Source organism: Ciconia boyciana, chromosome 5, assembly GCF_034638445.1.
Source record: "Ciconia boyciana chromosome 5, ASM3463844v1, whole genome shotgun sequence".
Lineage (NCBI taxonomy): Eukaryota > Metazoa > Chordata > Aves > Ciconiiformes > Ciconiidae > Ciconia > Ciconia boyciana.
Window position 1 is genome coordinate 58,935,354 of NC_132938.1, and position 23,666 is coordinate 58,959,019.

Consider the following 23,666-nt stretch of genomic DNA (forward strand, 5'->3'; position numbering starts at 1 on the left):
AAAACATTGTCCTTCAGTTTTTGTATCAAAAGGATTAAATTACAAGTCAAGCAAGACATTGTTTCAGGCCAGTAAATTTCTTTTTTCCTGCCTCAGCTTTTCACTTCAGTAAGAAAAATAAGGGGATTTATGCAGAGCAAGGTCTCTTTTGGTTCTTCCAGCAAACCATAAGAAAATCAGTCCATACAGCTGTTTATAGTTGGTTTGGTACTTTAAAATGTCCCTCCTCTAAAAGCTACCAATAAAAAAACCTCACAGATTTTCTTTTAAGATGACAGTCTGATCACTGACTAGTTGCAGTCTAACTTTGATGGAAGAACTGGGAAGTGGACCTGATAAATGAGAGCAAAGGCTTTATCGAGTACTTCCACCCAGTACAGCAAGTGCATCAGAATAATGCATGTTCCCCATGCTGGCAGCACTGGGCTGGCAAGCAGCTTGGCTACCTCGTATCCCAGGAGCTGTGGAGATGTGGCTCCTGCTGTGCACATAAGGGCTGGATTTCTTGGCAGACCTGTACAGCCCACCTTGATCTCCATGTGTTTGGATCTGGAGTGGTTTGGTATTACTGCTAGCATGTTTCAGCTGGCAAAGCGGGCAAAAAGCAGAGCTAGTGTAGGCATTGCTGAAAGCAGCAGAATCAAGAAATACTGAACAAGAAACTGCCCATTTAAATGTCTGCTCAATTATAGTGGTGCCAGTTTGTCCCATGTTCGTAACAGTTGTGCCAGCATTTTTACAATAAACCTTCATTATCTAAGTTTTATCTGTCCATAAAACGTTGCTTTAGGCAGGTATGTGATATATAAGATAGAAGGGAGGAAAAACGTAAATACCTATTACAAGTTAAGTTATAAGTGGGCATCGTGATTTTGAAGAAAATATTGTAGCTTGGCCCTATCTTGCAGTAAAGGTATGCCAGCTGTGGAGAAGAGCTAGGACCCTTGTTCTCCTGATGGAGTGGAAAGCTGAGAGTCTGTCACCTTGCTGATGACTGCCCAGTGGGGTTGTGGTGCTTGCATTAGCTGTCCTGGACAGGATGGCAGCTGGCTGTAGTACTGCATGCTTTGGTCTGCTAGCCCTCAGTTGAACTGGTGGTTACCACATCTGCTGTGATACAGCCCTCAGACCAAGTCATTTCATGTCTCCGCTAAACTTCCATACCCTCAACTCTTGCATGAAATGACATGACACATTTTCCATCCCCTTTAGCTTCTTTTGTCTTTGCCCTCTGCTTTTATCTTTTGTTTTTGGGTTTGGTTTTCTTTTTTCAAAGTAGGCAAAACAACGAGGTTTTTTTATGATGTATCCCAGCATCACAAGAACCCACAAACGAAAAATTCAGCAAACCAGTGTTACTATTCCCACACACCTATATGTTTTTCTGTAGCTCTACGCTCTCCTTCTTAGAGGCACAGCTTTCAATGCCCTCTCAAGAAAGAAAAATCATTCAGAATGAGAAGGTCTTTCCCTGGTTGGCTTTTCTAATCTGCTTGACTTTCCTGCCTCTATCTCAGCTGTCCAGGTGCTTCTGTAGTTCCCTCAAATCAGCTTTGACTGGCTCACATCCATTAAAGGGCCTGCTCATTTACAGCACTCTGGTGACATGAGGAATTGGTGACATGGGGGCTATTGCCCCCATTTATTTGACAAAATGTAGCCCAAATGAGATTTAATGACTTGCCCAAAGGAAAGCAGCATGGGCAGCAAATGACTAAGTCCGCTGTGTCATAAGGAAAAGGCAACTTTCCTTCTTTTCTGGGTAACTCATTGTTTTTAAAGAAATTTGGGCAAGATATTTTTAAAAAGCACTAAATAAGATGTTATATGAGACTATCATGTCATACCTTAGTTTATAATCCCATGAGTTGTGTTTTCAGACTTTTACTTGGAGTTTAAATGTGCAGTGTCAGTTTTGCTCATCCATTTGTTACATCTGCAGGTGTTCACTTTTGTTATGTTTGTGCAAATCGGGTATTTAAATGTCAAAACCCCTGATATGATCATGTCTTTGGCTCATCTTCCCTGTGTTGAGGTAACTGCAGGGGCCTCTGATTAAGTAATGGAAATTAACAAGACAAATGTAAACATTTGTTCAAAGGGATTGTACTTGGAAACCTTAATTAGAGGGCATGAAGCCATTAAAGAGTAAAAGCCTGCTGGCCTGGGGCTGGCGGGAACACTGGCCTTCACAGCTACAAGCCCAGCCAGTTTCTCTGCTCTCTGCTGCTTTATTTGTTTTTAGAGACACGGTTGGAATAGTCCACTTTTTCAGTTAAGGCTCAGACACTCTTCACCCCCCCCCCCATACCCAATTGAAATACTTTATACAATGTCTACTTTCAGCAATGTCTTAGAAATATACGCATGTGCTTCTTTCTGACACTTAGTCTGGCTGGTGTAGAGCTTTGTAGAAATGCTCATTTTGTAAAAATTCTTTGTTAAAATTAATGCAAGTAAATAAAGCATAATCTGCAAAAGCCATAGATGTTTTTAATTGCATGGGAACAGCACTGAACCTCAGCGGCTGGTGACTTCTCTGTTTTAAAAGATACTCTGCTTGACACTCTTCAGCATGTATCTTGCAGGCCTTTCTGTTGCTTTCAAAGAGCATGACCAAAGGGAGAAGGAAAAAAAGAAAAAGTCATATTTTTGCATTTCTGTGGGTTTAAAAAAAAAAACAACCCTAAAAAATATCCCCTAATGATAATACAAATCCTAGTGTTACTTTTGTGGTTGTGAAAAGGATGTGTATGGGGCTGGGCTGGGATAGAATTAATTTTCTTTGTAGAAGCTTTTATGGTGCTGTGTTTTGGATCTGTGACCAAAATAGTGTTGATAACACATCAATGTTTTAGTCACTGCTGAGCAGCGCTTACACAGCGTCAAGGCATTTTATGCTGCTTGCGCTGCCCCACCAGCGAGGAGGCTGGGGATGCACAAGAAGCTGGGAGGGGACACGGCTGGGACAGCTGACCCCCACTGACCAAAGGGCTATTCCACACCATATGGCGTCATGCTCAGCATATAAAGCTGGGGGAAAGGAGGAGGAAGGGGGGACATTCTTAGTTATGGTGTTCATCTTCCCAAATAATTGTTACACGTGATGGAGCCCTGCTCTCCTGGAGATGGCTAAACACCTGCCTGCCCATGGGAAGTAGTGAGTGAATTCCTTATTTTGCTTTGCTTGCGTGCGCAGCTTTTGCTTTACCTATTAAACTGTCTTTCTCTCAACCCATGGTTTTCACGCTTACCCTTCTGATTCTCTCCCCTATCCCACTTGGGGGGTGTGGGGGTGAGCAAGTGGCTGTGTGGGGCTCAGCTGCCTACCAGGGCTAACCCACAACAGGGCGGAAGCATGTCAAGGGGAGAGTAGCTGTTGGGTACTTGGCAGCCTGACTGACGTGAATCGTCAGTAGAGGGCACATGATCTGAGACTATGAAGTCAAATTTCACACCTCACTTCATGTTTTGCGAGGCTGCTTCTTTAGGATAGCTGGAGAACGTGCTATCCTAGATAGGTAGGATGAGGTAGGAGCATGGGGAAAGGAAGGAAGTTATGGATAAGAGAGTACAGCTGAGTACAGTTTGTAGAGGAATTGTGTCTGGAGCCAAAGGAGTGTCTTTCTGAGTTGTTAGGGTGTTCTTCAAAGAAGTCAGCGTGAATGTCCTTACAGTCCTCCCCTTGACAAAAAATCCAAGGCGCTGCAGATGGGTGTCCTTCCCTCCTGTAACGTCAGTAATCCACAGGGCTTTTGGATGGTGGCCTCATTCTTTGAGAGCTAATGTGCATGATCAGCTGGTGAGCTCTTGGTCATCTTATCAATTCTTTACACCTTGTGTTTTCTTCTGCTGTCTTGTTCCAAGAATTACATGCAGCATCTCCAAAGGCTATGCCAATGCTCTGGTTATTTTATTTAAGTAAAACAGTCAGAATTCCTGAGGGTCAGAAATCACTCCTATTGAAGGTTCCTATGGGATTAAGATTGGAGCCTTCATTAGGGCCTGACCAATGAAGCTGTTAGCCTGGTCCGAGAAATTTAATGTCTGTTACGCAGTTGCAAGTCTAAGTGCTGGTACTGGATAAGGAGAACTGCCTGGATAGTGTTATGTTACTATGCTAAGTGAATGCAGTCCCAGGGTGACTGTTTCTAAAATGCATAGCAGAATGAATTATAGCACATGATTGAAAGGAATGAATTGGGTAAAACTACTTTGATGCCAAAATGGCTTCAAATGCATGCCTTTTTCCTACTCCAAGAGGCTTCACGGCATCTGGTGAGTAGGCTATGATCTGCACTTGTACCCTGCAGGGTCGTTCGTCCACCTTCTTGCTTGCTGTGCGTACTCCCTGCAAAGTTTCCTTTCAGGTGGCCTTGCGGTATTGTGCATTAGAGATTCATGAGGAAAATCCAGCAAGTGCTGCTTGAGATTTTCAAATGACAGGCAGATAGCTATTAGCATTAATCCTCTTTCTGTATTCTCCAAAGAGCTCTTTGACAAGGGTGTGTGCAGGACAGGAAGCGCTTGACAGGATTCAGTTCCCACTCAAATCCCTCTCTTACAAATGAAGGAAATGAGACCCTCCATTATCCCCAGCACCGGTGCAGACAGCCTGCCCTGGGAGGCAATCTCTCCACTGGGGCATGTGGTGGGGGACGGTCTCCAGCATTTGCCTAAAAGGCCACCCGGGAGTTGTGTATATTTGGAGAGTGATAGACACTGAAAGTTATGGTCAAGGCACAAGCCTGCAGCCAAGAGCCCCTGAAACAGCACGGGTATGAGCACTGCGTGGGGTCGCATGGGCTTTGTGGTCCCCAGCACCCGCATCCCTTCTCTTCCCTTGCCTCTGTGTGATGGATGGATGGCAGCAAGGTAGCTCTCCTGCCACTGCTAAAAGAAGGGTGATCCCCACTTGGCCAGCTGGGCACCTTCAAGTCCCGCAGGGCCCACCCAGAGCTGTCGGCAGCCCGAGGAAAAGGGGAAGGGGGATTACAGGGGAAGGGTCTTCTTAGCTTGAGAGGCTCTGCACCTTTGACTTGGGAGCAGTATGGGTCAATGTTATTTCTAGAGGACTAAGAATAGGTTATCCTGCTGAGGTTGTGTAAGTGGGACTGGCAGTGGGATCGTGCCTAGGAAATAAGGGACGTAAAGCTTTCCTGTCCGGAAGGCAGGCAGCCAGCCGGCATGGCCATGTCTGACCATCAAAGTGCCAGTCTTCCAAGGCTGTCTGACTCGCGTGCTGCACCTCACAGCTGTAGGAAGGATTACTTATTGCTTAAATACAGCACCTCAAAACTGACGTGTTGAGTGAGAATTTGCCCTGTTCTGGTTTTTGTAAGTAATGAACTTCACAATGCTTCTTAAAAATAAATTACAAGTTATGTATCTTCTTTAAAATATATATTGTTTATAATCTGTACCTTTAATAGACATAAAAGGGAAGAAGTTGGCCTAGTGGGTTGGCTGTAGTGAAAATAACCTTTCTGTGTTGCATGTGTATAACTCAGTGTACTGTGTGGACCTGAGAATTTGAAGGAGTCTGATCGTAGTTCAGCTGATGTCAGTGAAATTACAGATTATAAGCAAAATCAGGATATGTCTCACTATGGCCTTCTTTGAATCCACACTTCCTTGATCCACGGTTGTAGCTGATTTACAGTTAGTCAGTGACTCCATAATTCCAGACTTTTCTGCCAAAACCCATCAGCCTTCCCCATGAAGATCTAAGCTTTTCTTTGGGAAGGAAATAATTTAGTTAATTTGCTGAATAAGTATGTGGTAGGGTTTTGTGGGTAAGCCTAAGGGAGAAGATTAAAATCACAAAACACATTTGAACATCAGCTGGCTGTATGAAATACAAGACAATGAAAGTCAAGACAGTGACAACAGCAATTTAATAGTTTATTTAAAAATCTATAGCATTTTGCTACAAAACTGCATAGTGATCTAAGCTTTGAAATGCTTGTGTGTATGATGGGGTACTACAGCTTCTCTTATATCAAGACTTGGAATTAAACATAAATGGCAACTGGAAGACCATTACTTTAGAAAGTCTGAGGATGCTCTTCCCTCGTTTGCTATCTAATGATCAGTCTAGCTATTGCCACATGTGAACTCTTAATCTTACAAATACATTACCTCAAGGAAATCTGCACTCAACATTTGCATTAAAGGATCACTCTTAAACAAATTCCACCAACAACCATGTGATAAATCCTGGCTTTCCAAAAAGTTGATTACTGTCTGCTTCTGACTGCCCTGCTGGCATTGTATCTATCTCAGGACACTTACAACTGTTGACCATAGCTTGATGTTTCACACATGAAAACTTGCCTGTGAAAGTTTCACCAGACCACGTAGCTGATTTGAGCAGCTAGCAAGTTTAAACATCCCTTGCAGGAAATCCCAATCTGAGAAACAAGGTAGGAAGAGACAAGAGGGTTCAGGGTCTCCGTGGGGAAGGAGTGTTATGGGACCACCCTATTCCCTACACTGCGCAGATTTTTTAAAAAAACTAGGCCAAAACCTCTTCTGGATAGAAGTGGTTAGTTAAATTAATGTTACTTTATGTAAATCCAATAAGTGGTTCTGACCATGAAGTGACCAGCAGCATAGAAACAAGTCTGAAGTTGGAAGAACAGACAGGCAGGTCCCAGGAGCGTGAAGGTACCTCACGTTTAGCATTTCCCTGCCTTTTGGGTTTACTTCACCAATAGCTATGCTGTCTCATCACTGCAGATGGACACCATCAATTCAGCTTTATCTTGTTCGTATTCATAGACCCTTCTGTGAAATATCCCAATTTCAACCTCAAGGATGCTACAAAAACCAAAAGCAATTTTTTCTGGTGGTCTAGAAAAGTAGCTCTTCTAAGGGAGAGAAATGAACTTCCCCTGCTTATAAAATTAAAAAGATAAGGAAAATGGGGCTTTCAAAGGCTTCAAGGACAGAGTATTTTGTATTTGGCCTGACTGTGGACAGATGACTCTGTACCAAACTGGAGACATTCTTGAGGTTATCCTGGTAGCATAAGATTTGGATTAGCGATGTTTAGGCCTGTTAAAACATCAATTGAGGTTGGGACCAAGGCTTTTCTTGAAATTGCTAGTAATAACAATGCCTCCATATCTGTGGAGTCTGTTTAAAAGAGTATGATGAAAGGAAAAAAAGCTAAACACTCAGTTGCTGCCCCTCTTAGTACTTTAGGATATCTCAAGTTCAGCATGAAGAAATCACAAACAGACAAAATAAAAAATAACTAAAAGACTTGGTTCTAGAGTGTTTCATTTAGGGATCTCAAAACTACTTTCCTGTATGTGGTATTGCAATCTCTGTTCAAAGCAAGGCAAGCTCTTAAATCAGATTAGTTCATAGGTGATGTGGCCACCTCTCTGTTGCCTTCCTGAAAACTCAAGGCTCATGGCATTGCACTTTATAATGAAGGAAGACTGAAACCTTTTTTAAGCAACGGAGGACTTTTATGGAATCCTGTAACTCCAGAAAAGGCAATAAGAAACTTTAAACACAGGACTTGTGATAAAATAAGTTTGCAGTACTATGTATTATATTCTGCCTCGTCTTTGACCACAGGGTAGGTATGTTTCATCTGTCTGCGACGGGGAAGCTGAGACAAGATGCAGTGATGTTATTCCTCCCAGGATCACAGTATGAGGACAAACCCCACTACTTCTCACTCTGACCCCATTGCATAGGCCATTGAACTAAAGGCCTCTGCTGTGCTTAGCTTAATGATGCTTACAGTTAACTGCTACAAATCTCTTTGGGGTTTTATCTTGGTTCTTACGATGCTTATTGTGGTTTAAGCTATCAAGATTCAGAGTGCATGTGAGTGGCATTTTGTAACTGAAAGGTGTTTTCCATTTCCATTTTGTTCATAGCCCTTGAGTTAAGTCACCATGGAAAAATGCCAAATAATACACCCTTTTTTTGGCAAATAAATGTAAAAAAACTTGACGCCTCAAGCATATTACATGCTTTGCAGGAAATTCCCAGACTTTTACAACAAAGAGACAGCCAGGCACCGTATCAGCTCTTCAGAGCAGATCAAAATTGCAGTTACTTGCAGGCGTTGTGGAGCTGAATGTCAGAGCCCACCTCTTTGAGCACCATTCACAGGCACCCCTTTCTAGGTGCTTGGTATCTGAGTTACATTCTGTGGCTACTGTTTGTCTTTAAGGGGCATGATTATATGAACCAGATGTCCATGGCAAATTCAAAATGCTAAGAAGAAAAATAATGTGCATCTATATTTGTCAGTTATCTCAAACTGGAGAGCCCAAGCGTATAACACATTACTGAGGTACTATCGCATATTTCATTAGTAATAAGAGCACTTTTTATATTGGAATACTTGAATGTGTTTGGGGTGAATAGGTAACTTCCATCTCACAGCAAGGAATTTAGGAGTTGGGCACCCTATTATACAAAGACTATTTGATTTGTATCTATACAGCATGTGCTGATAAACCTAACTGCATTTTAATGAAAAGTGTTTTATGTGGGATCAGACTGTCTAAAGCAGAACTGCCCTGGATGAAGGGCTGAGCCTAGAAGACACATTATTAATAAAGCTGCTTGTGCTCTAGCAGAAGGATGTAAATTACCTGATCCATGTTCTCATTTCATTGCATCAGCCTTCAGTGCTTGTGTCTGGCATGCCAGTAAAAAGTCATGGGAAACTGGGCTCCCGTCCTGACATGGTGCAGCACACAGCGAGGACTGAACAGTTTGCACATGTACAAACCTTCAAGGCAAAATAAGGGGGTTTTAGCCTTACTTGTCTCCATTCTCTTCCCCTCATTTCCTGCGTATTACGATCTGAAGGGTGGGATTCTCCCCAGGGAGACGCAAGGCCTTTGTGGTGTACCAGGACTGACCTCTCTTACATAGGCTTCAAACCAAACTAAACTCCACATCTGAACAGCTCTGATTTTGGGGAAAAAATTCAAAGCCAAATCTGGACTTTGTAATTCAAGTCCCTAGGACAGCTTAAAACAATGGTTGTACATGTACTGTGACTCATACTTGGGGTGTGGGTTGCTGACTCTCTTATTGTGACTGAAGAGCAAAAAAAAAGCTAGGGGCAGGACTCCTAACCTCATCCTTACATTTCATTCACAGATAGCAAAATTCTGATCAGAAGCTCAGTGAAGCTGATACAACAGGATCAGCGGGCTTTGGTTCATGCCACAACTGCAGGCAACCATTGCATACTGACCTGGACCAGTGAGGCATATCCCTGAATGCCACCTTTGTTTTATGCCAGGGAAATTTTTTGGATAAAGCTGATCAAAGGGAAAAGTTATTGCACACACTCCACAAGTCTGTCTGAAAACTAACTTCCGTAATTTCTTTTATTGGTCTTATGCCCTCTGGAGTTCCTAGAGCAAGTTTTTCTTGCCTTATGGATAAAAGAGGTGCCTGCATGTCCCAGAATGTTTTTTTCCCCAGTCAAATGATTCGCTCAACATGGAATGACCTCCCTTTTCTCTTCCTGTTTACCTGTACCTTATTTCATGTGATTGGGCACTGGGGTATCACATGGTGATGTGGGGGTGTAAGTAATTTCCTTCCTCCCTCTTAGGATCTCAACACTTTTATTGTTTACTTGGATTACACATTCCTTGCTTCAGGCTGCTTTTCCCCTGCTACAGCTTTTTGAAGACACTGGTAAAATTTGGACTTCTAGCACTTCTTGTAATGTAATGTATAATTTGATCAGATAAATGTGGACCTCCTGTAGAGCCTAATGATATAAGGGAAGGCAACTGTGAAAGGGTGCCAAGTTCAGTGCATAAACATTAGTAGTTTTGATGGCAGAGTTCATGGTGGCAACCCTTTGTGGGAGTCCTACATCACTTAGGCACAAAACCTCCTCAGCTGGACAGTACAAAATTGTCTTGGACTTCAGCAGAGCCAGAATTTAAAGTTTTGGTTTCAAAAAAGTTGGGAACTGAGTTACTGATATATACCCATGTGATGAGGAACCTAAATTTATAGCTTGAAGACTTAATTGTGTAATGTAGCAAAAATGCTCAGGAAGCTCTGAAAAACTTCCCTTTTCCCTCACCTTTTATTCTCACTTATTTAATAGCCTGTGGAGTACTGCCTTTCAGTTATCCATCTAGGAATGCCTAAAAGTCTGAGACTTCTTCTAGGACTTAAAGTCTGGAAAGCATTTTATGGCTCCAAAGTCAGATTCTGCTGTTACTCAATATTTGTGTGGAGCTATAGGTGATTTACATGGCCTCTGGCCCAACGACATTGCAATCTAAATTGAACTCTACAAGACAAGATGCTGAGGCAGATAACACCAAGAAAGGAAATGGAGGAGGAATCTGCTGGACAGGTTTATGGGCTGTTTGGAAAGTATCATTATGCAGCATGTCAAAAACTTTTTGCATTTTTAAAAGTAGGGCAGTGATTAGCCTGTTATTATGCGGAACAGCGTTGTGGATTATGGAGCTATAGGAAATAGTCTTAAGGAAGGGGTTGCATGAAGCCTGTGGGAGCAGATCCATAATAATCAGACTGTGTGCTGCAGAAATAAATATCCTATTTGACTAGAAAGCCTGGTATTTTTTTGCTGCACTGAAATAGAGCAGTGCATTTGAATCTAAGATGAACATGTGAAGCACCCAACACACTTGGGTTTTTTCTTCCAGTTGCTTTTGAATTCAACCATGAGCTAAATAAAAAAGGACCCTGCCTCCTCCTGCTCCATAAGCATCAGCTCATACTCAAAATAAGTCTTTCTGTAGGTTAAAAAAAATGACCATTTTTATTGTTTACTATTATTTATTATGTTTCCTTTTCTACTTTGGGTTTCTGAAAATCTTCTGAATTTTGAAAGACTTTTTTTTCTGATCCCTTTGCTGCTTTGCTTCTTTTTACCATATTCCCTGCATCAGCTCAGACTTCCTGCAGCAATTACAGGCTTTTGTTCTGCCATGTTTTTGGACTGATGTCCTTGAGAGCTCCAAGCCCTCTAAATGGTATTTCTTGAGGAAACTGGCAGTTTTATGTTCCTCGCTCAGTTAGAATATCAAGAATTATCTGCACTGTGCTGACACTCTTAGTTACAAGGCAAGATCAGTCTTTTAAATGCACACATAGAGTTCAGTTTTAATGTTGTTTTGTGACTATCTGGAATTCTTTTTATGTACATGTTTCTATTTTATCAACCATGTATCGTGCCGTGTAATCCTGCATGCTTGCAAAGTATCCATCTGTGGCCAGGGAAATAACTTGGATATTGTTTAATTTAAAAAATGACCTTTTTAATCTAAAAAAGATGATGCATGTAGAAATAAATGAAAATAATTAGCATTCAAAGATATTCTCTTCAGCCTGGGATCAACAATGTCCTGGCCAAATTACACCTATAAGCAGATCCAAAGACATTTCCTAAAGCACTGAGCATTTTATTTCTCTAAGAGATGACTGGGTTAAGTCTTTCTCTGCTCTTGACCCTTATTTGTTCTGACGTCTTATGTCTCTTACTCCAGAGTGCTTACACGCAGCATGACCTATGATATTCTCAAAAGTCTGACCTCCTAACAAGGGCATAATGCTCCACAAGTTAAACGTGAAGTCAGGATAGCTTACCTACCTTGTTCTCACATCTAGCCAAGGCTTCGATTTTAACAGGAAATTCTGCTGGAGGAAGGAATATCTTGCCTAACAGTCATGTAAAAATTCAAAATGTGAGAACGTTCCTACTTTATTTTGATGACGAAAGCAAAGTTTATTGCTGACTTGCAATGGGAGTTTTCTATTACCCCAAAGTAAGTATCAGCATAATACTCTGAAATAATTTTCTGGCTCAGGCAAGTTGGCTTTCCATTATTTACTGGATGATATCGCTATTCTTATTCACTGTTAAATCCAATTTGGGCTTCTGGGCTGAGGGTGCCAGTTTTGGCTAATCTGACACATTCATTTTACTGTATTGCAAAATACACAAAAAAGTGTGCCCCTGGCCACCCTAGTAGTGCTGGACTCCATCAGAGATCCAGCAGAGCCAGGCTGGCTCTCCTGGGGGATGCAGCCCAGGGTAGGGGAAGGGAAAGGAAGGTTAAGGGAGACAAAGGTGGCCTCGAAGCAACTTCCCACCCTCTGTTTTCCTGCTGCTCCTGCAGCTCTCGTGGGAAATGTGATGCTTTGTGTCCTGGTGAGATGGCCCAGAGTAGTCTTGAAGAACGTGTGCTATGGGTCCTTGTTTCTGCCCCTCCAACCTCTGGTATGCTTGTGCTGGAGCTTCATGGGAGCTTGCACAAGACAGCCTATAGTTGTACTGTGCAGTGCTCACCCAAGGGAATCAGCAGTAACAAACATTGCGATTGTTTGCCTTACTTATGGGAAGAACTCAGTCATTTATAAATAGATTGGCAAAATTTAGAGAAAGGGGCTAAATCATGTCCTCTGATATAGGTTTCTGTGGAAACGGTGCTGTTTGCTAAGGGCATAGAGCCAGTTAGCCATGCTGCATCCCTCCCTGTGCTGGTAGGTGTGCGGATGATGGAGTGAGCGTGTCTCGCTCTCATACCAAACCCTTTGGTATTTGGAGTCTGCAGTAAAATGCCCAGGGCCATCAAAATGTCATGGATTGCCTCAGTGCCTCTGCCTGTGAGGCTGGCGAGCTCTGCGGTGGGCTGCAGGCCAGAGCACTGGCACACCATGGCTCCATCGCTGCCCCCTCACCTGGGTTTTCTTTCGCTAGAAAGCAGGAGGTGTCAGATGGACTGCGTGCACCTGAGGCTCATCAGATTCCAAGGGAAAATGTGAATCTGAAGCTGGGAAGTGCTCTCGGGATCCCCAGTGCAGTCAGACCCACTGCGACCAGAGTTTGACCGACTTAATTGTACCATCCTTGGCAGAGCCTTGTAGATGTAGGAAGGAATCACTGGGTCCTGGGGCGTGAAATATGAGCACAGCCAGAGGGGTTTTCTCTTCCTACTGCTTCTGCTTGGAGCCAAAGCAACATTGTCCTAACTCATAATTTATGGCTGTTCTTTATAGCAATAAAAAAATTGGAAAGAACCTTTCTGGCACCATTTGCTGAAGTTCTCCTTCTCTTAACGCAGTAAAATGATTCATAATTAGAAACTAGAGTACTTTACTCACTCTGCTCTGGTTATACAGAAACTCATTAAGCACCATGCATCCAAGTGCACTGTTTTATGTAAACAAGACCTCTGAGAGAGATAAAGATGTCTGATAAAGATCAAAAGGAAAACAGACTAATACCAGGCCACATTAATAATGGCCATGTCATGTTCTTAGAAAACAAAAGTCATCTGCTGTGCAATTATTGTACATTTCACAGCAGGACAGGGGCAAGGTAAAGAACAGAGATGTATACGGAAAGGCCAGTTATAGATTTTAGATCTGAATGATTTAGTTGCAGCTAGGCTTGAAAATTTGCATGATTTTCATTCCGTGATGAAATGGGATCGTCTCTGTTGTGCTCCCAAATGCTTAAGACTGGTATTTTGTGAATGTTCTTTACTGAAACCTTCAGGATGCGGTTGTATTTCACACTGAACTCGTCTCACCTTCAGCAAATGAAGCTGTCAGAATTTGTCTTGTTACGTCTAGGTAGGCTTTAGATTATCGATGCATTTAGCTGTGGCCTCTGCTGTTAATAATGTATTTAAACTAAATGGATAGTTCAAGTTTAAAACTCTTCCTCTGGCTGTGTCCCCTGGTGGTGCTGTGTGGATGGTTTGAGCTCTCTGAAGTAGTTTATCTTTTCCCTCCGAGAGGCAGAGGTTTTGACTACCTCAGCCTCGCAGCCCTGCCGTGTTCTCTGTGGTTTTTGGAGGGGTCAGCCCTCCCGAGCTGAAATCAAATGTTCTGCTCCCTTCAGGTTTTTTTTGCACGTACTGTGATTCTCGTTTCTGGAATTCAGAAACCAGAAAAAGTACAGGAGAAAAAATGCAAGTAGAAATGGCATGGGGAGGCTTTCAACCCAGTTTTATGGAATAGAGAGAATTAGGTTTTCCCTGTGATAAGTCCTTCGGTTTGCTTAAATATCGAAAAAGGAAGTCAAACCCCCAAGCTCCACAACCTGTGGAAGATCATCAAACTTACATAACTTGAAGTAGCCAGGTCTAAAGACCTTAAACACCTGTATACTACATATGTGTCTATATAACTATACATATATCGTTAATAGATAAAAATAGTTATATACTATAAATCTATACAAGCATATATACATATGCATATACAGATGCACTTAGTAAAATAGCGCACTTTTTTCTAGTAAAAAGCAGGGTCTTGGGGTTGACCAGTCTGAGAAGATATAATATGTGACTTCCACAATATGACTTGCTGCATTCCAAAATAAGCAGAATTTAACTTAAAATATGTCATTAACAGCCATTTGTATTATCCACATAAAGCGATGTAAAGGTCAGACATTTCCACTGAGACTAGATAAACATGCCAGAAGTATGCTAGCTTGAATTTTAACTGAGATGATTTTAAAGGCACAGTTTACATAAATATTTGTATTAGTGTACTTATATGAACTGAGCCATCTTAACTTTTTCCATAGATAATCGTATAGACTCGGTGAAGTATAGGCTGTAGGCACTTATGCCATGCCTTTCACTGACAACAGTTCTCCTGTGTAACATAATAGGCCCGATTACCACCAGCACTGAAGCAAATGGTTCAGCCTCTTTGAATCGCTCTTTATGACCAAACTCTCCAAGATGTTTTCTGAATAAACTGTTAGCTTCTTCTCTGTTCCGTTTTCCACAGTTAGCGTCTGTGGCTGATGCTATGGGTTCATGATCAAGAGTTCCCAGAGCTCAGTCTTCATGTATGTGATCACAACTTGTACTCTTCAAAATGATAATGAAACCTCATTAGAGCAATGGGGCTGTTAGAATAAAGGCATGCTGAATATGACCATAATTGATAGATTTTGGCCAGTCCCTTTCAATGCCCTTCCAGTGGAAACGACCTGTTCTTCTAAGTCACTTGGTGAATTTAGTTGAGCTTGCTTTCTTCAAATTGTTGTTAAGCTCTTTTTCTATCCATTAAGTTTTTGACAGTCTCTGTAGAAATGACTATGGTGCTCTTGTCTATTAAAATATTTTCTGTCTTAAGTACTTATCACTCTTTCTGCATCTCTGTGGTCAGAGGCTAATGGTTACCACAGTGAAAAAAGGTTCTTAATAAAACTGAAAAAGTGTCTGCTAATCCCCTGGAACCAGGAGGGTCCAAACTCCCAAAAGATTCAGTTTCAAGGAGTCCTCTGTTTTCAGTTTGGGTCTCAGAATAGGTATTTAAGAACTGCCCTGTAATCCAATTGTGGATGGGAATCATAGCAGAAGGCTTACCTGCAGCCCATGTATTTTCTGCTATTGAAGATGCATAAGCAATGGATTCTTAGCTGCTATACAAATGTTCCAATAAAAAACCAGTAGCTCTCCACTGCTGCCTCTGAAGGACACTCAAGGAGAGAGTGAGCTATTGCTGGAGTGTTAACTTGAATGGGCTGAGCAGAGATAAGATAAAATTTGCTTAGTAGAAAAGTACTGTGCTGGTGCTAAATGATTAGTGGACAGTTCTGCTTTATGCAAAATGAGTCTCTCAGTTTGTACTTGCTCAGCTTACGTGTAAAACAATGTATTTTCTAGCTGCTGGCCTTCAAATCAGATGAGATGTCAAATGAGGTTCCTCCTGTCACTCCCCAGAAGTCTGACTCAATGGAGATATGTACCAGGTGAGCACACTGAACAAGGGTAAGCAACTTTCCTCTCCCAATGAGCTTCATGTCAAATTTCTCAAGTGGCTGAGAGCCTCCAGACTTGTATCTTGGAGAGCCAAGGAAGGTGCAGTTCACCAGTGGGTGCAGTTCACACAGAAGGAGATGATTGTGGCCTCTCACTGCAAAAGCAGGAACAGAGGGCGTAAAAACACATGCCAGAGAAACTTAGCAATACTGGCCTCTGCTCTCCCTGCTAACTCACTTCCTTCTACAACCGCAATTTTGGACTGGCACAGGAGTTACATGATTGCTGAGCTTTGTTCCTGGTCATATGATTCATCCTCAGCCTGAGAGTCCACTTGAGCTTCTTGCAAACGGCACGTACTCAAAAGGCAGAGCTTGACAATCCTTGCACTAACCTATCTCTGTGTTAGACTCAATGTAGGAGCCACCTCAAAGGAGACAAATTAAGCCAATGCCCAGTGTGCTTGAAAATCCTCCGTAGTCCCTCGTGTATTCACTTCTCACTGCTCCAAAATGTAGCTGACACAGAGGCACTTCTATGTCTTTCTCCCTTTTTTTGCTGTTTTTATTATTCTTCTTTCTTCCTGTATTTCCATCTTTATGCTGATTATCAATGATATTCAGCTTTTGGCCTAAGCTTGATGAGTTGGATCTTGAGGATTTGGTTTGTTTATTGAATATCCATGACCCAGATGTTTTGGGGGGAAATCTACTGATAAATTAGACACAACCAAAGTATTAGATGGAGATGATGGGTTGCTGTTATTGCAATGCAATGCTATTATGGTAAGTAATAGTAAAATCATAAATTTACCCTGCTGAATTCTTGCAGACATAGTCAAGTGGATTGCTGGAAAGGTTGTGCATCAAGTACCCAACTCCTGGTCAAATTGAAACTGAAAAACCAAAAAGCTGATTGGTGTTTTGTTTTTTTAATTGTTTGCAAAGATTGAGGCAGCTTGAAGTAACCAAAGTACCAAATATTTTCTAATGGAAGAATTGAAGTGGGCCATGTGCCTTTCGTAAGTATCTCCAGAGGATTTACTTCAATCACAAATCAAATGTAACTAAAAGTAAGAAATGCTTCATGCCCATAAGATCCAACCACAATGGAGTTAACAATGAATTGATTTTATGCTAAACTGTGTTACATCCCAAACCAGCAGCAGAATTCAAAACCGCTTCTACAATGGGAAACATTAATGCAGCTGCCTGAATAGGATTTTTCCCCTCTCCATGGTTGGAGTGCGGTGTACACTTCAAAAGACAGGGGCTCTATTTTCACCAAACAAATTGTCATTTTGTTTGCAACTTTGAAGGCCAGAAAAATCAATTAAGAAAGCAAGGCAAACAGGTCATGCAGTGGCAGCAGAATAGCCCTCCGTACGCACTGGGAGGTGCTTGGCACAAATCGCATAGCGGCAGAAATGCACCGATGGCAGCTTTTATGGTAGCCCTCCTTCCCTGTCCCAGCTGCTCTCTGCTCCCCATTCTGTTGAATACTGTACTGTGAAACAACTGACTTTTCCATCCGGTACGCTAAAATCCAAAGACCGCTGCATGTTTGACAGGTGTGTTGCTGTTAATCTTAGAGATTTTAAAATAAAACTGGGAAAGCGGAGGATAATTGGTCAATTTGTAGCCGGGAGGTGGTACTTGTTTGAGATACATGCAGATTATGCTTTTCTCTACCAGTGCAAAAATCCCAACAAACGATCTGAAAGAACAACCGGCACTGGGGTGAGGATGTGTGTGTGTGTGTGTGTGTGCGTGGTGTGCCTGGTAGGGTTTTCTACCCCCTCTTGCAAAGCACAGGCCTTAATGAGTTCCAGGGGGACAGTGGCTTGTCAATCACAATATACTTTTCAAGTAATAGTCATCTCTGCCCCATCACAGAACCACAAGGCATGAAATAATTAGAAAGCCCAGAGTAACTGCTCTGTTTTACAAGAGCAAAATCCTTGTGTGGATCATTTACATAAACTTGTCACTTCCCATTACGGTTCTAATGCAAGCTGGGTAATAATCATGGGACCAGGAGAGGGGAGGTCAAGGTATGATGCTCCTCCATGTTTGAAGCACAAGGTACGCATGTGCCCAGCTTTCCATCCCCCACTGAATTAATGTAAAGTATCTTTTATTTTCCATTAAATAAGAACTATTCATGCTGCTATGGTAGCAGACTATGTGCAGCCTCCTCTTCTTAAGAGAGAAAAAAGGCTTTTGCGTCAAGCCATTGTTAGGGGAGAATTCACTTTGAGGAGCATTTCAAAGCTGATCCGATTGGGGAAGGAATAATATTAAATATTTGGTATGAAATATTTATAAGACGCACACACGAACATCTGACAAAGTAGCCTGGAAAATACACATTCTTGTCTTTGACAATTTCAGCTCTTTCTCTCTGAACGAGAGGGTGGAGAGAAGGTGTGCACATAGTGAGAACTGTGTATGTGTATAAATGCATCTAAACACACGCACGCATACACACACGCAGAGGCAGACACACTTGCGTACAAACGCCTGAATGGGTTGATGGGATTTAAGGCAATCTGCATCTGAATACTGCTCTCCAAAGATGGTAGCAATAAGGGCTTGCCGAAGTCTGTTTTAATCATTGTGAACGAGAAAGCTCTGCAGTAACGCCTATCGCGAGGGGCATCCGTAGAGTAACAGAGGTGATGGCTGCTGCTGTTGCTGCTGCTGTTTTCCAGCAACCATTTTGTTGGTGTTCTTCATCACTGTCGTAGGGCATCATCTGCATTTCTGCCACAAGAAAACACGCCTCTGCTTTTTTGCACGGATTGACTTTCCCCACATGCATCCCTGCATGGCTCTTTCATTTTACTTTTATTTTAAAAAATGAGTACAATTGAAGATGAGCAAAGAGCAGATTTGCTTATAGGCAACGAGAATTGTATTTTTTTAACCTTTTCATCTCTTTGGGATTAAAAAAAGGCAAAATCTTTTTTTTTCCAAGGGTCTGAGAGAGGTTTCAGAAAAATGGGTTATCACCTCATTCTCAGTCCTTATGACAGGAGATAAAGAGAGAACGTAATGGCTCACTCCCCGTGCATTTCACTGTGAATGCCGTAAGGATGGCATATATTAAATAACCAGGATAAAGGAAACCATGTGATCTGCTGTCCTTGTAAGGGGATCTAATAACTCTCTCTTAGAAACCTGATTTCCTTTTCCTTTGTTTTTTTTTTTTGCCATGTCTCTTCTTTGCCTGCCCCACTTTTGTACCAGCTGTAGGCTGTTGTTATTCTCTGGCGTAAATGCCTGTCTGGTTTAGGCTGTAAACAGGTTGGAGCAAGACCCTTCTGTCTGTCTGTCAAGACCCTTTTTACACATGCAGTGCTATACACGTATTAATTAATAGCAATGGTCTTGATGAACTAAAAGCCCATATATTTCTCTTCCTGTGGGCTGGGGATTCACTCTCTCTTCAAAAATTGCTAGATCAAATGCCCCAGGCAGGCTCCATGCATTGTACAACATGTTTTCATGTGAGCAGGCAGCTCAATAGCAAGGCAGCATCGTTTGCCCTCATCTGCCAGCTTTTGTCTTTGAGTGGAAGTGTGGGGCCTGGTGAGAGGTAGGATACGAACTGTGTCCAGACTCTGCTCCTTATCTCCGAGATCACCAAGAGGGAGAGCATTGTTGATGGATTTAAATCAGCTTTTTCCCCCCTTGTGCACAACAAAAGTCTAAATCCCTTTTCAGGCCAGATTGCTCCATTTCGCTGCATGGGCTAGGCAGATTGGAAACATGTTTGTCACTCAGCTTTTCTCCCAACCTAATCAGTAGACACTGGGGTGGTGGGATTTCAGTGCTCAGTGTATCACCCTTTAATCTATGGAGTCGGCCTTTAAAAGCTGCTGATGCTGTTGCTGCTATGTGTGAGCTGCTGCTGTCTTTCATTTCTGAAGACAGATATAAAAATAATGTTAACCACCAGCGTAAGCAGAGGGTTTAGCAGGGATTTGAATCTAAAATGTGATACTTAACACAGGCCAACTTGATTTGGTCCAGCAGAGCTGAACCCCTTATTCTGTTATAATAAAGTGTGTCGTATATGGAGAAGATTGCAGTGGGATTTACTGCCTCTGTGTTTTAGTTCTGCTGCTGAATGGGCCTAAATGGTGAATAACCATAGGCCACAGGGAGCTATGGTTGGAAAAAAGTGGCTTGGCAGACCTGTCTGCAGGCTTCAAAGGTCTCTCTGGTAGCACCACAAGCTCACCGGTGTCTTTGCATTTGCTCAGGTCCATAGCATGCCGACTTCATCTGTGCCTGATACAGCAGTCCTGAAGGGACGAATCATCACAGCAAGCAGGTGTAGAGAAGCAGGTTAGCTCTCGTGAGTTTGCAGAGGTCAGCAGGATGCTAAGAGGGAGAGTTATGTGATAGGTGTGATGAAGGATGTTAAAAGGTTTAAAAGAATGTCGGCTCTTCAGGGCAGAGGCTGCAGCCCTGTTTACACACACAGTCTGTTATCTGCATGCACACACACATGTACCCATTGTGCTAAGCACAGCCTGAAACAGATATTGACTGAGGTCTCTAGATAAATAAAAGATAATTCCTTCCAGGAAAGAAGTATTTCATTGACTAGATATGCAGTAACATTTCTAATTTTTTCTGCCACCAAAATATGCTGTGGAGAAACTACCTTGCATCCCCTTGAACCACATCTGTGCTGTTCTGTGGTATTAAAAGGTACTGGTAACACACAGAATTGCATCTGCCAGCCCCATATAATGTCCTGTACGGCCCATGAGAAGCTGGGGTATGGAAGGAATGCGGAACTGGGCACTTGGGAAGCAAGGGTGGTTCAAAAATTCAGCCCAAATGTTCAAGCTTAACACTTTGCTGTGAGGAGGGGCTGGCTGGGTGAAATCAAACAGTTTTTCAGGAACCCATTGAGTTCATTGACGGATGGGGAGGAGGGCTTGCTGGCACTCCTGCCAGTCTGGCATCCCAGATTCCCACCAGCCTGCCTCTGGGGGCACTGGGCCCCTGCCTGGAGCTCCGACTTCCCTGAAAGGAAAGGAAACTTTTTAATTTTTCCCCTCTTTTCATCATTTAACATACAAGAGAGTTTTGAATGAAAGTTCCATTTTCAGCAAGCTCGAGTTCTTTCTTTTGAGCGGTTGTAGACTATGGCCAATTGTTTTGTTTAAGTGCTGAGTAACTCCTTTTAGTTTTGGCTACCCAAGGACAGCGAGAAAAATACCACTCTTCTTTCAGAAACTCTCCTTTGTTTTTGGGAAAGGACACAGATTTTTCAAGACTCTCCAGATTCTCTCTAATCCTAGAAGAGCTGGAGGACTATAAAACAGGCCATAAAAAGGCAAATTTTCCTGTGTGTTTGTGATGGTACTGATGGTCCCAGCCCCTACTCCTGCCTGGATTAATAACTGAGAATGTTCTCAGCAACTTTCAGTATCCAAGTCCAAAACTTCTAATGAGATGGACATTGTCAATACCTATGGCAAGAGCTTTTGTCCCAGTTATGAATAAATAATGATTTTTTTTTTTTTTTTTTTTTAAGATGCCATTCCAGTGGGTGAATCTAGAAGTGGGGGCTGAGGATTTCAGTGTCTTGCTGGATTGGTCAGTAGCAGAGAATAATTGAGATGGATCCTAGGTAGGGTCTCTGAACAGCAGAAGGAGATGAGAGGCCGTGATGAAGATGTTAAAAATGAGACAAAATGGGAAGGAATAACCCATATCTCTCAAAAAAAAAACCTTTCATTTTTTCCAACATGACAGTTGAAATCCTGGATGCAGTATACTTAATGGTACGAGTCCAGCTGGCTGGTGGGACAGGCGTTTAACCCAGTTCCCTGGTGAACCACGTGCAAGCAATCCATATGAGGACTGCATGATAGTGAGAACCTGGCTCCAGCAGTGGGAAGCAGGGAAAGCAGGTGGTCTCCTAGCTGATCTCTCTGTTTTAAAGCAAACTGCATACACGCACATGTATATACGTATTTATTTATAGCCAATTTAATTAAACAAAATTCCTTACAACCTGAGACTGCACAAGACAAGATTCAATCAAGAACTGCTTTTTTTCAATTCCCATGTTCAAACAGAAGTCCCTAAGAAAGGAGGGCTGGATATTCCAACACAGAAAAGTGTTGGCTTTTCAAACAGATTGTTTACAGAAGGTTTTAGTTAAATCATCTCATTGACTAACAAAGATTTGAGCTATGCCTGTGTGAATCACTGATACTACAGGTTGGGTTGACAGCTAAATAGGAAAAACTAGAGAAGAAATTCAGCTCAGTTTAACTGAAGGTTTTAACAAAAGTTTAGCTTCAGCTGAGTAAAATTTTTTTTTTTTATTTTCACTAGGATGTGAATAGGTTTTTCTCATTCAGGACAAAATACTCAGTGTCAAATGTAATGTTTTGTTTTATGGCACTTTTAAGGAGACGAAATGACAAAGTAGATGCAATCCCTTTCATCCAAGAACTCAGTGATTAGGGCACTTATTCTGTATGTGGGAGGCCAGGATTACATTCCTTCCTCACCTTGAGGACATTCGAATCGATATCAGTCAGATATTAGGGCTTTATTTAGGTGGAGGAGAGAGCAGTTCTTAACTCCTGTTGTTGTTCTACTTCTATTGCGAAAATACTTGAAATATTTTGGAGACCATGGAGAGAATAATTTTGTGGCTTAGTGCACTCACCTAGGAGAAATGAGATCTGTGCTCCAGGCTGCGTTACACTGACTACTTAATTTAAGAGTGGAAACGTCTCCTGGAGCGGGGACTGCAATCCTTTTCTGCTTCCCCCATGACTCGTCTAACCATTTAGTGATGAAGTTATTTTGTGCACTGAGCCCTAATGAATGATTTATTCTATGTAAAATAGAACAGATTGAGCAGGAGAGGCTGAGACAGCCTGACCCCAGACTGCCAGCCTGGCAGGTAGGTAGGTTAGGTTAATACGTGGCAGACACTGGCTCATACATTGTCCACGCCAAGGCAGAGATGGGACCCAGCTCTGCCACAGCCCAGCTGAGTGCCTGAGTGACAGCTTTCCAGCTACTCTGGAAAACTTATAAATCTAGCAACAACTTTATTTTCTCTCTCCGCCCCCCCCCCCCAAGCTAAAAACATTGGCCCAATGTTAAAAATAGCTGCGGGAAGATAAGAAACCACAGTTAGCCAAAAAACCTTTTGCCCGGTTCTTTTCTTGATATCCTAGTCACAACTACAAGTTGAAAAAGATAATAACTGATACTTACCTTGATTACTCAGTTGTATGCTTGAGAAAGGAAAACTGAACTTTAGTAAGACCTTAGGCGCTATTGTCAGATCAGACAGTACACTAAAAAACACTGGGACTATAAAATGAATATAGAAGACAAAAGGTAAATAAGCTTTGCAATTACAGGAGCACTTTTTTTTATTTCCCTTGTTTCTGGGGCTGAATCCTGGGACAGAGCTACAAGAGGCAGTGCAAGTAGCATGATTTTAGCAATGGAAACATTTTTAATCAAAGAAAAATATCTCAAAGAAATTACCAATGGAGTGGGACAGTTTCCTTCCATCTGGAGACTGAAGGGAAGGATGGACAAAACACCTAAATTGTGGTAAGGGCAATCCCCTGTAGTCAAAAGGATTACCTAGATGAGAAGGACTTTCTCACAACTTTAAACTGTGTTTTATTCCTTTTCTTGCTTCCTTTTATTCCTTCAAGTAAATCTCCTTGAATGAAAAACACTGAAAGTCAGATGGATTTTATAATTTTTTCCCTGCTTTTGCACTATAAGACTTTCTTATGCTCTCACGTTAATGCTTACCCTGCTTTCTTCTCAAAGCGTAGGTCCCTTCCAGAGTCACTGCCATCAAAAGATTCCCTAGCTG